The sequence below is a fragment of the Xenopus laevis genome, chromosome 2L, assembly GCF_017654675.1.
Source record: "Xenopus laevis strain J_2021 chromosome 2L, Xenopus_laevis_v10.1, whole genome shotgun sequence".
NCBI lineage: Eukaryota > Metazoa > Chordata > Amphibia > Anura > Pipidae > Xenopus > Xenopus laevis.
Genome location: NC_054373.1, coordinates 60324636 through 60343761, shown reverse-complemented (window position 1 = coordinate 60343761; position 19126 = coordinate 60324636). Strand labels below are relative to the sequence as shown.

At 41.2% G+C, this 19126-nt stretch overlaps 1 non-coding gene and 1 pseudogene across 1 annotated transcript; one reads left to right on the top strand and one right to left on the bottom strand.

Moving 5' to 3' along the window:
* The first annotated feature begins 59 nt into the window (after positions 1-59).
* Positions 60-196, top strand: LOC121400263. The gene has a single exon (XR_005965669.1). It is a non-coding gene; the product is annotated as a U11 spliceosomal RNA (small nuclear RNA).
* An 11263-nt stretch (positions 197-11459) lies between these two features.
* LOC108707476 overlaps positions 11460-19126 on the bottom strand; it is a 32690-nt pseudogene continuing 25023 nt past the window's right edge.

Below are 19126 nucleotides of genomic sequence, written 5' to 3'. Positions count from 1 at the left end.
GCCACATGGCCATTCAGGGTTCTGCTGCCACTGGACGTTGGAGAAAATAAGGAAGTGTTAAAAAGGGCTTGTGCTGTGTATAGCACATCGTGGTTCTCTCTTGTAGGGGATCGCGGTGCGGAATCGATATCAAGAGATTTCGAAAGCGTAATTTTTGATAACTGGGCTGCTCGTGGTCGTTATCCTGGGCGCCCAATATTGTTGTTATAAAAATAGAATCAGTTTGACGTAAAATTACCAGAACTTGTTATTGTTCGGTGCTGTGGTAATTTAACTTTCATTTAAGGAAACAATGCGTGCGCGCTTTATATGCTAAACAGGGGTCCCCGACTTTTTTGCACCCGTGAGCAACATTCAAATGTAAAAACAGCTCGGGAGCAACACAAGCATGTAAAATGTTCCTGGGAGGTGCTAAATAAGGGCTGTGGTTGGCTATTGGTAGCCCCTATGTGAACTGTTAGCCTACAGGAGGCTCCATTTGACAGTACATCTGTTTTTTATATAACCAAAACTTGCCTCCAAGCCTGGAATTCAAAAATAAGCATCTGCTTTGAGGCAACTGAGAGCAACATCCAAGGGGTTGGGGAGCAACTTGTTGCTCACGAGCTACTGGTTGGGGATCACTGCGCTAAATGAACACCGATGACAGAAAATAAACCACAATGCGCAGTTAGAAAACACAGGGATTTTCCCCGGTTACCCCAGCGTTAAATTCATAAAGCACAGCATTTCCGGCAACACAAGCGATGGTTTTCATTTTTTATTATTTGTGGCTTTAGCTTTTTATACAGCAGCTCTCCAGTTTGCAATTTCAGCTGCTAGGATCCAAATAATCCTAGCAACCGTACATTGATTTGAATGAGAGACTGGAATATGAACAAGAGAGGGCCTGAATAGAGAAATAGGTAATAAAAAATAGCACTAACAATATATTTGTAGCCTTTCACAGCATTTGTTGTTTAAATGGGGTCAGTGACCCCATTTGAAAGCTGGAAAGAGTCAGAATAAAAACGTAATTAATTAAAGAACTTTAAAAAAAAAATAAAGATAATGGAGACCAATTGAAATGTTGCTTAGCATTGGCCATTCTATAACATACTAAAAGTTAACTTGAAGGTGAACTACCCCTTTAATGGCCTATAAGTTATACAGTAGCGCAGAGAGATCACACCAAACCACCACTTGATTTTTATTGAAAACAAGTGCTGTGCAATCTTGCCTGGCTTTGAGTTTAGGAACGTCTTCCAAGATAAGAAGAAGCACTTGCAAGAGAAGACTTTTTATACAGGAGCATTATAGCTTTACAAAATCTTTTTTTTTTTCCAATAAAAAGAAGCTTTATATAAACTAACAGTAACAAATATTCATTTTTCAAATACATACCTGTTCCAGACATTGGTGCAGATTCACTAAAGGGCGAATTGTCACCAGGGAACGCTTCACCACACTTCCCGCCGATTCTTTACCACTATGATAATTCACAAAAATGCGAAGTTGCGTCCTGGGTGCTGAACGCTGGCGACTTTTCAATAGCGTTACTTCAGGCAGTGCAAGCGTTTCAAATAGGGTTGCCACCTTTTCTGCCGGTGGAGACGGGGCAGGGGGCGGCAGGGCCGGAACTAGGGGTAGGCAGAGCAGGCACGTGCCTAGGGCACAAAGTTGGGGGGGCGCCAGGCACGCGCCTTCTCTGCTTCTCCTACCCCCTAGTCTGATCCCTGCTTGCAGATGAATCCGGTGTGTGCACTGCGTTGGCTTTTTGCGCATGCGCGCACTCATTTTTTTCTCGCATGCGAGCATCCGGTATTTCTGTGCATGCGCACATTTGGTATTTCTGCGCATGCGCGTCTGTGGAGTGCTCTGTCCGGCCAGGCAGCCTAGGGCGCCTGCCCGGGTTGGCCCGGCGCTGGGGGGGTGGGGCTGTGATGTGGAGGGGCGGGGCAGTGATGCAGTGAGTGGTGGGCTGTGATGTCAGGGGGTGTGACTATGTCAATCCAAGGGAATCCTGCCCGGTTTTCCTAATTTGGAAATAAGTATAAGTGGTAAGGACTTTTGCAGGCAATCCAGAAAAAGTCGCCAGCGTTTTTACGACTTTAATGCATTTCCGGCATACAGGATATGATGTAACTGACATAGGATTGAGGAACATGTAACTTTGTTTTAGCAGTTCACCTGGTCTGAGGTGGCGAAGTCAACCCTGGTGGCAGAGATAATGTTCAATAAAATTCACACTACTGAATTTTCAGAGTAAAGACTGTTCGCCAGAGCATAAAATCAGCTGGCGAAAGAGTGTGAACGAACACTAGCGATGGTCCTGTTTGCTAATGAATTGTCACTTACGCCTGTTAGTAAATTGGCGATGTCCCTGTAGATGGGATTTCTGGCGAAATGTCGTTAGCCACTTCGCACTTTAGTAAATCTGCCCCATTGAATGTAAATCATGACAATTTGTATGCGCTCCACAGGTCTGGACTGAGATTCAAAATAGGTCCTGGCTATTGACGAATGGATTTATTTGCCAGCCATGGATTAGCGGCAAAATTTACAATTTCACCATGTGCAGGGCCGCATTTACAGAGTGGGCGCCCCTAGGCCCACTGCCGTTTGTCGCCCCTGTCCCCTCCCCTTTATCCGTGCATATTTTCATAATCTGGACTGGAGCAATGGGCATTGGCGCATGGGAAATTTAAAAAAAGTTCCGAATATTTAGGCGGAACCTCTTTTCTTCTAATCGGGAATGAGTGACCTTGTGTCAGCTGGACAGACCTACTGGTAAATAAAGCATTAGAGAGATTATTTATTAAATGATCCCCTTATATATTTATACATAGTTATCATATCACCCCTTAAGTGCCTCTTCTCCAGCGTGAACATCCCCAATTTGGCCAGTCTTTCCTCATAGCTAAGATTTTCCATACATTTTACCAGTTTAATTGCCCTTCTCTGCATCCTCTCTTATTCACTAATGTCCTGTTTGAGTGAAGGGGACCAAAACTGTACTGGAACAAGGTGAAACAGAGCACACTCTGGTATCTTTCATAGAGAACGCCTGGTGCACAGTGTAGAGAGTACGGCAACCCCCAATGTATTGAAGTAGAAATACGCTGGCACTCAAGGCAAGTGATGCTTGCTTGATAAAGGGGTTCGCCCTGAAACGTTGCACGTTCGCACAAAAATAAACAGCAAGGGGTAACCCTGCATTTCACTTGCATTGAGTGCCAACGTATTTCTACTTCAACCAAAACTGTACGGCATATTACCAGTGCTCTATAAACTGGAAGAATGACCCCCTCCTCCTGGGAAATTGACAAAATGTCTAGCCCCATGTCAGATTTCAAAATTGAATATAAAAAAATCTGTTTGCTCTTTTGAGAAATGGATTTCAGTGCAGAAATCTGCTGGAGTAGCACTATTAACTGATTTGTTTTGAAAAAAACATGTTTTCCGATGACAGTATCCCTTTAAGGATTTGCCTAGTTCAAAAAAGTGGCTTGGATATTGTTACATCCCAGGTGCATGACTTCACATTTATCAACATTGAATCTCATTTGCCACTTAGCTGCCCAGATTGCCAGTTTGTCAAGATCCTGTTGCAAGGATGACACATCATGGATGAAATTTATTGGGCTGGATAGTTTTGTGTCATCTGCTAACACTGATACATTACTTACAACACCCTCCCCTAAATCATTAATGAACAAGTTAAATAAAAGTGGACCCAATACCGAGTCCTGAGGGACCCCACTAAGAACCTTACTCCAGGCAGAGAATGTACCATTAACAACCACCCTCTGTACCCGATCCTGAAGCCAGTTTCCTATCCATGAGAAACGGCTTCATTAAGCCCAACAGACCTTAGTTTAGAAAGCAGTCGTTTGCGGGGCACGGTATCAACCGCTTTGGCAAAATCCAAATAGGTCACATCAACTGCCCCCCACTGTCCAGCATCTTACTTACCTCATCATAAAAAGCAATCAAATTTGTCTGATATGACCTATCCATCATAAAGCCATGCTGATTTCTGCTCATAATGCCATTCACTAGGACAACATTTGGAATGTGATCCCTTAACAAGCCTTAAAATAATTTGCCCACCACCGATGTCAAATTTACTGCCCTATAATTGCCAGGCTGAGATTGTAATCCCTTTTTAAATATTGAAATTACATCATCTTTTCTCCAATCCATAGGTACCATACCAGATGAAAGCGAATCTGAGAAAATAAGAAATAGGGGCTGGTCTAAAACTGAACCAAGGTCTCTTAGGACCCGGGGGTGTATTCCATCAGGCCCTGGAGCCTTGTTTACATTCATTTTTATTAAAGCTTTATGGATCATATCCTGAGTCAGCCACTGACTAGATTGAGCTGAACCATCAGTGCAGCTATGAAGTAAGCCTGGGAATTCAGACTCCCCTATTGTATACACTGAAGAAAAGAACTGATTTAGCACATTTGCCTTTTCTGTATCTGTTACAACCTTACTGGTACCATTATTTAATGGAGCAACACTCTCAATCTGCATCTTCTTACTATTAATATATTTAAAAAACTTCTTGGGGTTAGGTTTAGCCTCCGCCGCAATGCACTCTTCATTTCCTTTCTTTGCCTTCCGGATTACTGATTTACAACATTTAGTATAGTGTTTATATTCATTAAATGTAGCTTCTGTCCTAACAGATTTGTAGTTTTTAAATGTCTCAATGTCCCTAATATATTGATAATAGGTTGAGTGCAGAGGACTCTTGTATTTGTATGTAATATTGTGGTCACAGCTTCATTGCACCCCTGTTTAATGTTTTTAAAAATTTGTGGTGAGCACAACTTTCTCTTGTTTGTTATAGTTTATACAGGAACAGTAGCCAGCTCTATTTTGTAGTTCCCACCCTGTCCAGCTATAGCCAGCAGTGCCACCATCAGAAATCGTGGGGCCCCATACATAACCCCAGGCCAGCCCAGACCCATTGGTGGCCAGCCCCCCACCTGCAAGTTAAAAAAACATTAATGGCCAGCCCCCCCCCCCCAAAGTTTTATTTTTAAAAACTATTGGTGGTAGGACCCCCCTCAGGGTAGGACTACAAGGACGCTCTGCGACAATGCTGAGACTTCATCCGACAATGCATTCACTTACCTTATTTCTGTCGCATGTGATTTGGCACATGCGTTTTGTCGCAGCGTTCCCCTCATCCACACAAGTTTAAAGAAAAACAAAAAAACAAACATTGGTGGCCAGGGTGAAAGTTTTTTGACTTACTTATTTCCAGCCCCCCACTGCTGTCAGGGAGCTGCAAACTTCAGAAGGGAGGGCAGCAGCTCAAGTGCCTGCATATTCTCCGTTCTCCTTTTCTGAAGAGGAGCGCAAGCTGAGTTTCGGTAAGTTATTTCTTAATAAAGGCTGTGTTATTTTAAAGTTTATTTTTTCTTGGTGTTTTTTTTTTCATTGTATACTAACAATTTTTTAATTTTTTTATGTTACTGGTCCTTTAACATTTTCAGGTAGCTCCTCTCTCAGCTGCCACTTGATTGCTTGGCTCAGAAGGAATATTAACCCTACCTGTGCTGGGCTCTGCAACACATATCATGCAGTTTAAACGCACTCTTTTAAATGCACTTTCCTCCGATATAGTGGTGTTTCCCAAACACCCTGTCACAATATATATATAGATAGATAGATATATATATATCATCATCGTCATTTATTTATATAGCACCGACAAGTTCCTACATCATAATGCTCTCTGGAAACCTAATAGAGTGGAGGGGAAGTGTGATGCTGCTGATGTGGAAACCACCATTTATGGTGAGCACCTCAGTGAAACCACCATTTATGGTGAGCACCCCAGTGTCTTGAATGCATGCTGTTAAAATGCTGATGAACTGTGTTCCTGTATGTGACTTTATGTTGGAACACTTTTCCTTAACAAACCTGTGTTTTTAATTGCAGACACTGTGTCCCTGTCTTTAAGCTCCTGATCCTCTGCTTACCTGCCTACTATAGCTAATTTCCCCCAAAAAATATGTGTACAGGCAACCAGCTTGTTATCACTGCTTTTTGTTGAGGTACATGGTCAAAAATAAGTATTACAGTTTTACAGGTAGGACCAGCACACTCTAGATAACTAAAAAAAACATATTCACATACGATTTGTGTACAATGTTTCAGTCCTCATTAGGAGGATAAAGGTCCTAATGAGGTATGAAACTTTGGACGCAGATGGTATGTGAATAAATATATATATATTACAGGGCCCATTCATTAAGTTTGAGTGAAGGAATAGAAGAAAAAATGCTTCGAATTTCGAAGTGTTTTTTTTGGCTACTTCGACCATCGAATGCGCTACTTCGAACTTCGAATCGAACAATTCGAACTAAAAATCGTTCGACTATTCGACCATTCGATAGTAGAAGTACTGTCTCTTTATGAAAAAACTTCGACCCCCTAGTTCGCCACCTAAAAGCTACTGAACTCAATGTTAGCCTATGGGGAAGGTCCCCATAAACTTGGCTAACTTTTTTTGGTCGAAGGATAATCCTTCGATCGTTGGATTAAAATCCTTCGAATCGTTCGATTCGAAGGATTTAATCGTTCGATTGAACGATTATTCCTTTGATCGTTCGATCAAAGTATTTGCGCAAAATCCTTCGACTTCGATATTCGAAGTTGAAGGATTTTCATTCCCCAGTCGAATATCGAGGGTTAATTAACCCTCGATATTCGACCCTTGATGAATTTGCCCTTGCATGTCTTCATAATCAGGACAATGTTTGTGTTGGAAAAGTTTGAGAAAAGTTCTTAATTTTTTTCCTAAGCTGAAGAACATCAGAGCAGCCTCTTTCTTTCTCCTGACAACTTCCTTGACTACTTGGTGGTCAGACTGGTGGGAAAATGACCAGCAGGTGGCGCTGTTGTAACAAAATCCATTCATATTAACAGTACATGTATCCCTTAATATCTTGGAATTAAAAAATAATAAATAATGAATGTACATGGCAAACATGCTTAAAATAGCCCCCTCATCAATTTTACATTCACTTATTTTTAAGGTTTACTTATCCTTTAACCGATTTTCCCTTATTTTCTTTGCCTGGCCGTCTAACATAATTCAAATTATTTAAGAAGAGGGCACATCTCTTAAAGGGTCAACAGATATCATTTGTGTATGTACTTCTACAGAATTAAAGACCACCTATCATATGAAAATTGTTTCCACCACCGGAGGTGCTGGTTAGGGTTAACAACCTTTTGCTTGTGGTGAATCAGTGGACAGTGATGTCAGTGGGTATGGCTTATTATGTGAAGGGGTGGGGAACAGTGACGTAATGGGGTTGGCCTGCACCCCTAGCAAGGGAAACAATCTTTATGTAAGACCTTTCTTTTCTATTTAAGTGTAGTAGTGGTTTTTTTGCCTTACCTCCAACTATAATTGAAATAATTTAACCAGAGATACTGGTTAGGGTTACCTTTTGCTTGTGCAGGATCTGGACAGTGTTGTCAGTGAGTATGGTTTATTATGAGAAGGGGTGGGGAACAGTGATATCAGGGGGCAGGGTGATGTCAGTACTATGACGTAATGGGGTTGGCAACAAGAGATTTTTTAAGAATATTCCACTTATGTTAACCTGCACCCCTGGCAAGGGAAACGATCTTTATGTAAGACTTTTCTGTTCTCTAAGTGTATTAATATAGTAATAGTAAATCTTTCCAGTTGTACAATTAATTATCCTATTTCAAATACTCTACCAAGTGGATCTTCCTTCTATGGTGCAGATACATAATAATGGGAGTTTGAGCTGGCACAGGCAAAAACTGCAGCATTCAGGAAGCCCCTCTTCACATCTCACTGCTTCCCATAATAATATATTAAAAACCCAGTGCCTAAAGCACCCGAGACAATAACCTCAACTTAAAAACATGCTTGAGCATTTCTGAGCCATACACCTCTTAGGCGGAGGCAGATGGTATAGTTTTCCACCTGATGGCAGTGTCACTTAAAACATTATTAAGAAATTGTAGTATGACACGCCATATTGTTTATCTAATGTAACTATATTTATCCACACCACATCATTAAGTGTGTATATGAACTGATGGAAGACCGTGACAATGGATCTCTGTTAATGTTGACATAAAAATATTTCTTTGCATTTTTGACACGCATCAGTTGAAATCAACATGCATTACTCAGATACTTATAATAAGTGCTCAGTTAAAATATTTTTAAATAAAATAATTACCTCTTTATATAAAAAAAAAACTGATATGTGATCTGATATTCTTGTTTCTGCCATACTATATGCATGCCTCATCTTTACAGAATAACAATGTACCAATTCATTTACATACAGTATTAACAATGCTTTGCTGTAGTAACTCATATTTTAAGAGGGAGATTTAGCTAGTATTTTAATGCATTTATTATAATCAGATTTGTATATTTATATGAGGGTTCTGTTTCAGTTTGCTATTTGTCTTGTTACATAATACATTAACTAGTACAACCCTAAACAAACATAAACTGTACGGCAATTTCTCAGATTGCTGGCCAGTGCTACACAAATACATAAATAATACCACAAGGTTGTATTTCACAGAAATTAGTCTGTGGCCTTGTAAACGCACAACTGTTCTCAAAGAGCATATTGAATTATATAAAGTTTCATGTGCTTATGAGCACCATGGGGAACAATAAAGGCTAATTTATGAACATAGGCTCTATTGCACCAGTGCAGTTACCCTACTCTAGCAAAGAGCAGATAACTACAAGCTGAGTACAACTTTGATCAGCCAGCTACAGTTATGCTATGGGGTAGTTGCACTGGTGAAACATATCTATCTATGTTAGTATATCTTGCCCTTCAAGATTAACTTACTAAAATGGGCAAATGTGCACCAATAAGGCAGGCCCGGACTGGCACTCTGTGGGTTCTGGCAAATGCCAGAGGGGCTGCTATAAGGTGCCATAGAAAGTCAGTATTTAGTGTGCTGGTGGAGGCTATTTGGGCCTCTGTGTGGGCTGTTTGGGCTTCTGTGTACCTGAAATGCCAGGGCCTATTTTAATTCTCAGTCCAGGCCTGCAATAACCCATGGCAACTAGTGATGCACAGGCTGACCTGAAACTTGTGGGTGCCCACTGCACAGTATCTGTCATGAGAATGGACTCCCCATCCCTTATTTCATTGTTGGTGTGATAGTATTGCCCAGAGCCTGCTCACCCTGACATCATCTTTAACATCCTCTGAGGGGAGGTGGTGATGGGTCTTGAAATATCTTCTGAACATTCTGGGTTGAGAATTGATGGGTTAGTGTGACAGCAGGTTGACTAATTCCTGACCTGTGCATCACGATTAGCAATGAATCAGAAATTTACTTTGGTTATTCACCAGCAGTACAATGTTAAGCTTTACATTAGCTGCATCAGTTACAGCACTGGTGTAAATATGCTTTCAGTTAATAAATGAGCTCTGTTTCCTAATTAGAAAAACAGTAGTGCCAAAAACTGTATCCAGACATCACAATCAGCACAATTCTACACAAAGCCAGGCCCGGACTGGCAATCTGTGGGTTCTGGCAAATGCCAGAGGGGCTGCTGTAAGTTGCCATAGACAGTCACTATTTATTGGGCTGGTGGAGGGCTGCTTGGGCCTCTGTGTACTTGGAATGCCAGGGCCTATTGTGAATCCCAGTCTAGACCTGCACAGAGCAGCACAATGCTGCAAACTTCACACAGGTGAACCTTATATTTTAATCACAGCTTGCCCTTCAGAATGAAAAAAGGAAAGCTGTCATGCAATTGCTCCTACACACTCACACACATTTGCCATCTTCCGCTGACTCCTTCAAGTTTCTTTCCTCATTTGATTGAAATTCTTTTCACATGCTGTAGTGGTGCTTCTGCTCTTCTCTGCACTGTGAGGTTTTGAGGTATTGGGAAGTACCAAAATTAACAACACAGGGAGTATGTGCAAAGAGATCTGCAAGAAAAATGTAAGTGCAGAGCTGTCAACATCCAAAAAATCTTAGGAGTACCTAGTTTTTCTTACCTGCCCCCAGTCTGCTGATGCTTATGAAAGTCTCAATGTTCGCTCACTGCACATGCACAGTAAGCATTCAGTGACATCACTGAGCATTGCAAGCATGCACGGTGACATCACAGGAAGACCACACCTACAATCCCCTTGCATGTCAGCTGTTGACAGCTTTTGGAATTTACCCCCACCCTCAGATTGTAATTGGGAACTCAGCAAATTGTTGTTGTAGTATATGTCTAAGCTTTTACACCAAAGAATTTCTGTTTTGCTCTTTTATATACCCCTATCATTTTTATTTGTACTAGCTGGGTTTTTTAATCTTACCTGTAAAGTTTCAGTGACAAACCAAGCTCAAGCAGCATAAATGGAGCCACAGTGTAACTTATTGCTATCTGAGTACACAACCAGGTGATCACAGCATACACTGTTTTATTTAGAGCATTACCCTGGAACCATGGGCGTATGGTTCGCCTCACCTGTTAGTGACAGAGGAAAGAGTTAATGCAAAATTTAAACCCATAATCAGCCTATGGCCTCAGGCAACTCCCTGGATCCCCTGATACAGTTCATGTTTGATAACTAATTGCAGGAATTCACTCAAATATTATCCTTAGCAATAAATGTTCAAAGTAGAAAAGCAGTGACACCCAGGCACCGTTACACAGAAATTCGTCTGTTTTATAGAGTTTTTAAGAGTAATTTGTAACAGTGTCAAAAAATTAACAGTAACTCAAGAGTTTTTGTTCATTAGCCAGAACAGCCTTTTCCGCTGGGCAACAGGCTGCACAGATCTTGTTCTTTACAGCAAAATTTAAGCACCCCTTGGGTGGTTAGTCCATACCTCAGTTATAACTCTCTAGCACAGGAATTTTTCCAATTTCTCTGCTGCAATCCTAGGGGCAGATTTACTAAAGGGTCAAGTGGCCTTAGCTAGCAAAAATTTGCCAAAAAGACAATCCACAGGGACATTATCAATTACTAAGAGGTGAAGTGGACTATTCTCCAGTTACAGAACTCACCGCTAATGAAGTTTTGCACCCTTTCGCCAGACGAATTTTCATGCAGGCAAACGATCATTACTCTGCAAATTCATCAAAGTGCGAAGTTTTCACTACTTTACCCTTTTCGCCAGAGTCTGCTTCGCCAGGTTATACCTGGTGAACTGATAAGATGAAGCTACATCTGCCTCAATCTTATGTCAGTGACATCATATGCTGAAAAAAGTCTTAAAGTCTAAGCCAATAGAGCATCTCTTTTGTCTTTTTTTTTTTGCTTCCTTGGACATGTGGCTACTTCAAGCATTTACATCACTCATAGCAGCTGCACTAATTACCTGCTGATTGCACCCAACCTCTCTTATTCTCCTCACATGCTGGGTCTCATAGGACATTCTGGGAGATATGTACCTTCCCTCTACATATCTATAGTAGTAAGTCAAATCAACAGTATTTTTTCTTCAGAAGACGTTTCACTATTAATCCACCTGGCTTTCTCAATTCGAATTGAGAAAGCCAGTTGGATGACTATTGAAACATCAGCCAAAGCTACTGCACATTTCTTATCCGAGCCCATGTATGACCATCTTTAGAGAGGTTGAAGAAAATAAGTTATCTTCTGCTTTTTGGCAAAAGTCACAATCAATACTTAGGGGCCGATTCACTAACTTCGAGTGAAGGATTCGAAGTAAAATAACTTCGAATTTTGAAGTGTTTTTTGGGCTACTTCGACCATTGAATGGGCTACTTCGACCTTCGACTACGACTTCGAATCGAAGGATTCGAACTAACAATCGTTCGATTATTCGACCATTCGATAGTCGAAAAAAATTTAAGAAAAAACTTCGACCCCCTAGTTCGCCATCTAAAAGCTACCGAACTCAATGTTAGCCTATGGGGAAGCTCCCCATAGGCTTTCCTAAGTTTTTTTGATCGAAGGATATTCCTTCTATCATTGGATTTAAATCCTTCGAATCGTTCGATTCGAAGGATTTAATCGTTCGATCGAAGGATTATTCCTTCGATCGTTCGATCGTAGTTTTTGCGCAAAATCCTTCGACTTCGATATTCGAAGTCGAAAGATTTTAATTCATAGTCGAATATCGAGGGTTAATTAACCCTCAATATTCGACCCTTGGTGAATCGGCCCCTAAATGTAAGTTACTTACACGCCGGGCAGCCAGAGTGATGGGCACAGCAGTGAGAAAGGTGAGGTAGTAGCCCGGATGTACTCCATGCCAAAAAGCTGACAACATGAATGTGGAGAACAGAGGGTTATATGGGCTTCGATCATAACAAACCCTGAAAGAGAAGAAGGGACATAAATGTGTTAAGTATGAAGTTGTACATAGGGAGCCATTCACCTAGGCTTAATATTGGTATAATTCTTTTTACATGTATCCTGTTTCTTTTATCAGATAGGACCATATTCAATCCCATGATTTTAAAAAAATATATATATATATAAATTATGGTTTATGACATTAAACCTTATGGGCAACATTCAATTTGAGGAAAAAAAATGTTTCTCCTAATTTAGGTTCAGAATTTAAGGGAGTTTGCATGTGATAAACAGTAAGTTTTTCTCATTGAATTGCAACTGGCTTTATGGGAAAACCTGGAATTACATAGTAAATAAGCTTTCCTCATCAAACTGAATCTGGCCCTATGTAAGAAAAATTGATAGAGATAGACACTATTTAATCTTTGAAACTAACAAAGATGGATGTCAAAGCTCCAAGTCCTATATTTGAGGGAATGAAGCTGAACATGAATTCTTAGAAAAGATTATGTATTGACATTTATAGAGTACAGAACAATCATTAATCAGGATTTATTTGTTTTTTATTCTGTCATGATTTTTATGGTATCATTTTTATTACTATATTATACTGTGTTCATTGCACATAATTCATTCTACCATTTAATATTTTATTATGTAATAATTTAAATTTATTGTATTTTATTAAAAAAATGTATTGCTCCTCACAATGGAACTACTTTCAGATTTCTGTTTGCTCTTTTGAAAAACTGATTCTGCTGGAGCTATTGGCTGATGCATTTTGTAATGTAAAATAAATGTAGAAACATGTTTTCCAATGACAGAATCACTTTTAATGTAGCATGGTGAGCATATTTAAAATCCCAAAGAATAGCATTAACCTTTCCCATATATCAGAAGATTGGACCATAAATACAAGGCACACAAGGCCTGCCATTTTCAGAGCTAGGATGAAATATGGTGGGGTCTGGCCTAGTTTTAGAACAACTAGGAATGGAAAACTAGTAGACAATTTGTAGTGTCACTAATTTTTGTACGTAACTCTTTCAACCACACTGCTGTCTGAATGTTCCAGTTATCGATAAACATCTTGAAGCTTGTAGCTGTCTGGGAGAGAAAGCAAGAACAAAGTAAGACACATAGGAAATATAATGTATGAAATGTAACAGAAAGACATAAAAGAGGAAAAAACAGGTATGGGATCCCATATCTCGAATTATGATATCCAGAACCTTTGAATTATAGGAAGGGCATATCCGATAGAGTCAAGTTTAAGCAAATAATTTGGTTTTAATTAATTCAGTTTTCTCAGTATTGATAAAACAGTGGATAGCTGTCTTCATAAAACAGTAACTTAGATGTATGAATCCATATTTATGGCAAAAAATCCTGCTGCATTTATTTAACGTTTAGATACATTTTAAGCAGCCTTAAGATGTGGTTGTACAGAAAAACCCTCATCTGGAAAATCCTAGGCCTCAAAGATTCCAGATAATAAATCCCATATCTGTATTTGAATGTTTGTATGGTCTGACTCAGTATACTTCTCTCTTACCTCAATCTTCACAATATCCAGATTGGACAGCAGATCCCATCTATCTGTCCCATCCTCAGATATGCCATTGTATCCAAACCCAGCTGCATTATTAATAGTGTCTGCTGCTCACACAGGGATACAAGAGTTATGTGTCAGAAAAGTTGTTATTCAGTGAGTGTCTATTGAGAGACTGTATTAGCAGTCTCAACTGAACATGCTAGAAATGTCATAATTCTCTGGATTATTAAAATTATTTGTTCTATAAAGTTACAATATATGTTCTATATATTTATATTGGCCATTGATTGATTTGTGAACTTGTATCTACTATACAATAATACTGTAATGCATATACATTAATCCTAAACTTCCACAGCAAGTTTGCTGCAATTTATTGGCTTTTATATAAGAGCGCTTATTTATGGCCTAGTAGTTGATTTAGTCAGGGCTTGGTAAGCTATCAAACAGTAAGATTGGAACGTTACTTAAGGCAAAAAGTGCATTGAGCCATGAATGTGGCTCTTTCCACTCAGTTCTGCATTGGCATTCCACCCCCCGCCCCTGTGGGGCCCATTCATTGGACTACGAATGATTAAGCTTAGGATACAATTCTATGGTTAAGTAAATTAGCTATATTCAAGAAAGGACTTACCTTGGGTCCATGCAAAATAATACTTCGGTCTCCTTCAGGCTGCCATTAAGTAAAGATCCAAGAATTCACCAAACACAGAGCGATCCGGGTCAGCAGATATAGAGAAACGATCTGATAAGACAAGGTGGCCAGCCAGAAGGAGACAGCAGAGACTTAGCTTTCTGGATACAGCAACCTGACATCACAACACATCACATGAATCAATGACACATTATTGCTCCTAACATTTCTTCAGTTAATTTCTGGCATTTGATTCAAACTGGGATGGAGTACCCTGGATCTCTCTTTTTCATATGTCTGCAACTCTATTTGTTTATCCAGCAGCAAACATTTCCCCATCCCTTTTTGCTTGTTACTTAGATCATCGATAGACATTTTTATTTGCATCACCTAAAACCAGGTGCCCACCCTCCTTTGCCACATTCTTTTTTTGCCAGGTTCTCAGCAAGTAGCCGTTGCATAGGGTTTTCATTAAACTGCATACAGTAGATTAACAGGATGCTTGTTTAGATGAATGTGGACCCTGAGCTTGGTCTCGGGCAAGTACAGAGTACACACACCCCATTACACCGCCATCTTTGATAAAAGGAATATCTATTTCAACAGCCAGCCTTTCACAGCCTCTTTCCTTATAAACATGACCTAAATAATACTGGAGGAAATGTCCATGTGACAAATGTGGTCATTGGTTTCTCTATAGGTTTCCATTATCATAACCCATTTTGAGCTTTTTCAAGTCACAGGTATGCTAGTACAAAAGCTTGCAAAATGTAGCTTGGCATTATTGCTACTCACATTTGGGTTTCCAGCCTTCTCACTCCCGTGAATAAATATCTGGTAGTCATTATATGAACACACAGGACCAGCCAAAAGACCCAGGAAACCCAGAGTATAACTGACATAACTGAGAGGTGAAGGCAGGGTCCTAGGGAGAAAAATAAGGACATGATAATCAGGTTAATGGAGTGTGGAGAGAAATATAAATCAGCAGATGGAACAGATGAAGTTATATTCTATGTTACTAATAAAAAAATATACACTGTGTCTTCAAAGCACATGGGTATTTTTTTCAAACAAATGTTAGGACAGCTGTAAGAATGGATATTAATTGGAAACAAGGAGACACAAAATTTACCGAATAGCAAGATGTCTCTGTAATGAGCTGAAAGGTTTCTCTGTCTGGATATGGCCTGTTATACAGCATAGAATTATTCTTCAGATTATCTCATACACACAGAAAATGATTTCAGAACTAGGGAATACAGCAGAACATATATTCTGTTAAATAAATTAATGTACACTGACACAGATGCTAAGCTGCTGTATGGAGCTCTGTGTGTATGTTTTTTTTCCTCTGTCAACAGAATTTACACCTGGTTACTTGATCTGAGAAAGTGAGAAGGGAAGTTTAGTGGACAGGTACTGACCACTGATCCAGCACCCTGTCTATTGGGCTACAGCAAAGTCAATGTTACAACTCAAATGTAATTTATGGGGCTAGCAGGACAAAAACCAAATGAGTTGATTATACACATATAATGTATACCTGGAATTTAGTTTATTATACCTGGAGTAACCCATTAAAGTCAATGGGCATGCCAAGTAGGGATGTCGCGGACTGTTCGCCCGCGAACTAATTCGCGCGAACATCGGCTGTTCGCGTCCGCCGAATGTTCGCAAACGTTCGCCAATTTGGGTTCGCCTTAGCTGGCGCTTATTTTTGACCTCTCACCCCAGACCAGCAGATACATGGCAGCCAATCAGGAAGCTCTCCCTCCTGGACCACCCCCACACCCCCTGGACCACTCCCCTTCCATATATAAACTGAAGCCCTGCAGCGTTTTTTCATTCTGCCTGTGTGTGCTTGGAAGAGCTAGTGTAGGGAGAGAGCTGTTTAGTGATTTGAGGGACAGTTGATAGTAACTTTGCTGGCTAGTAATCTACTTGATACTGCTCTGTATTGTAGGGACAGAACTCTGCAGGGATTTGAGGGACAGTGAGTTTAGGTTAGTTAGCTTTGCTGACTAGTAATCTACCTTCTACTGCAGTGCTCTGTATGTAGCTGCTGTGGGCACTGCTTCTGATCTCATCTGCTGACTGCTGTAATAACCCAATAGTCCTTGTAAGGACTGCTTTTATTTTCTTTTTTGTTTTTTTACTTTGCTACTATAAGAGCCCAGTGCTATTAGTCTAGCTGTGTTGGGGAGTGGGACTGGTGTGCTGCTCCTAGTAGTTCAGCACCAACCAGAGTAATTTTTTTTTTTTAATATATATATATATTTTTTATTTTACTTATCTTACTGTTCTTTAACGTGTCCAGTGCTGTTTGCTGTTCTTCATAGTAGTGCACCAATAGTAGTGCACTTGCAGGCATTGTTTGCCCAGTGTGTTCTTCAAACAACTGCCACCTAGCTGTGTGAGCTTTTTCACATTCTGTCTAAATATCAATAATAATACCGTCTCCAGAAACACCACCTGAGTGACGTTTTTCAAGCAGCAATAATATATTCCGTATCCACTGCTGTAGTGTATACGTTGACCTTGCAGGCATTGTTTGCCCAGTGTGTTCTTCAAACAACTGCCACCTAGCTGTGTGAGCTTTTTCACATTCTGTCTAAATATCAATAATAATACCGTCTCCAGAAACACCACCTGAGTGACGTTTTTCAAGCAGCAATAATATATTCCGTATCCACTGCTGTAGTGTATACGTTGACCTTGCAGGCATTGTTTGCCCAGTGTGTTCTTCAAACAACTGCCACCTAGCTGTGTGAGCTTTTTCACATTCTGTCTAAATATCAATAATAATACCGTCTCCAGAAACACCACCTGAGTGACGTTTTCCAAGCAGCAATAATATATTCCGTATCCACTGCTGTAGTGTATACGTTGACCTTGCAGGCATTGTTTGCCCAGTGTGTTCTTCAAACAACTGCCACCTAGCTGTGTGAGCTTTTTCACATTCTGTCTAAATATCAATAATAATACCGTCTCCAGAAACATCACCTGAGTTGTTGTTGTTGTTTTAAAAACAATGCCAGGCAAAGTCAGGCCGCCACGCAGAGGCACTAGGGGCCGTGCTGCTATGCTATCCTGTGGCCCTAGGAAATTGCCCAGTTTTACAAAGGCAATTACCCTGAACTCCCAAAATGCTGAAGAGGTAGTTGACTGGCTTACACAGCACACCCCATCCTCTACCGTTTCTAACTTTGCCACAACATCCTCATCCTCCTCTGCTATGGGCACCCCACGTAACACTTCCTCCACCACCGGCGCCCCTTCTTCACTGGAGTCAGAGGAGTTATTTACACATGAGTTTCTTGAACTGAGTGATGCGCAACCATTATTGGCAGAAGAAGATGAAGGAGATGAGGACGTTACACCAGATATAATTCTGGCAGACAACACAACAGAGATGGACATAATGAGTGATGAGGAGGTCCCCGCTGCTGCTTCCTTCTGTGAGCTGTTAGAAGAAATTGATGCATCTGAGGAGAATGATGATGAGGAGATTGATGTTTTGTGGGTGCCCAGTAGAAGAGAGCAAGAGGAGGATAGTTCAGATGGAGAGACGGAGAGTCAGAGAGGCAGGAGGAGAATAAGACTTAGAAGAAGCAGGGAGGACAGCTCGCAGGGAACAGTAGGACAACAACATGTATCGGCACCTGTGGTCAGCCGGCCAACGCACCCGCCATTGCCGCCAACTTCTACTGTTACCGCCAGATTGCCAGCTTCAAAAAGGTCAGCAGTGTGGGAATTTTTTAATGTGTGTGCCTCTGACAAAAGCGTTGTAATTTGCAATGAGTGCAGTCAGAAACTGAGTCTTGGGAAGCCCAACACCCACATAGGTACAACTTCTATGCGAAGGCACATGAACGGCAAGCACAAAGCACTATGGGAGCAACACCTCAAAGGCAGCAGACAAACTAAAAGCCACCCTCCTTCTGGTCCAGCATCTTACTGCTCTACCTCTGCTGTCCTTGACCCGTCTGAACCACCCTCCACTCCGCCTTCCACCTTGACCACCAGTTCCCAGTCATCTGCCCCCAGCCAAGTTTCTGTGAGGGCCATGTTTGAGCGTAAGAAGCTAATGTCTGCGAGTCACCCCCTTGCCCGGAGTCTGACAGCTGGCTTGTCTGCACTCTTAGCCCGCCAGCTTTTACCATACCAGCTGGTGGACTCTGAGGCCATCCGCAAATTTGTAGCAATTGGGACACCGCAGTGGAAGGTACCCAGCCGCAATTTTTTTTCCAAGAAGGGAATACCACACCTGTACCACCATGTGCAGAGCCAAGTCTCCGCATCTCTGTCACTTAGTGTTGGGGCAAAGGTCCATATGACTACTGACGCATGGTCCTCCAAGCATGGTCAGGGCAGGTATGTCACCTACACTGCCCACTGGGTGAACTTGGTTATGGCTGGGAAGCAGGGAATGCATGGCTCAACAACAACAGTGGAGTTGGTGTCACCGCCACGGATTGCACGCGGTTCTGCCACCACCTCTACTCCTCCTTCGCTCTCTACCTCGTCTTCTTCCTCTGCTTCCTCCTCCTCTGCTGCTGGGTCCTCCTCCTCCACACCTGTGCACCCCCAGCTCCCCCTAGGCTATTCGACATGCCAGGTACGCCGTTGTCA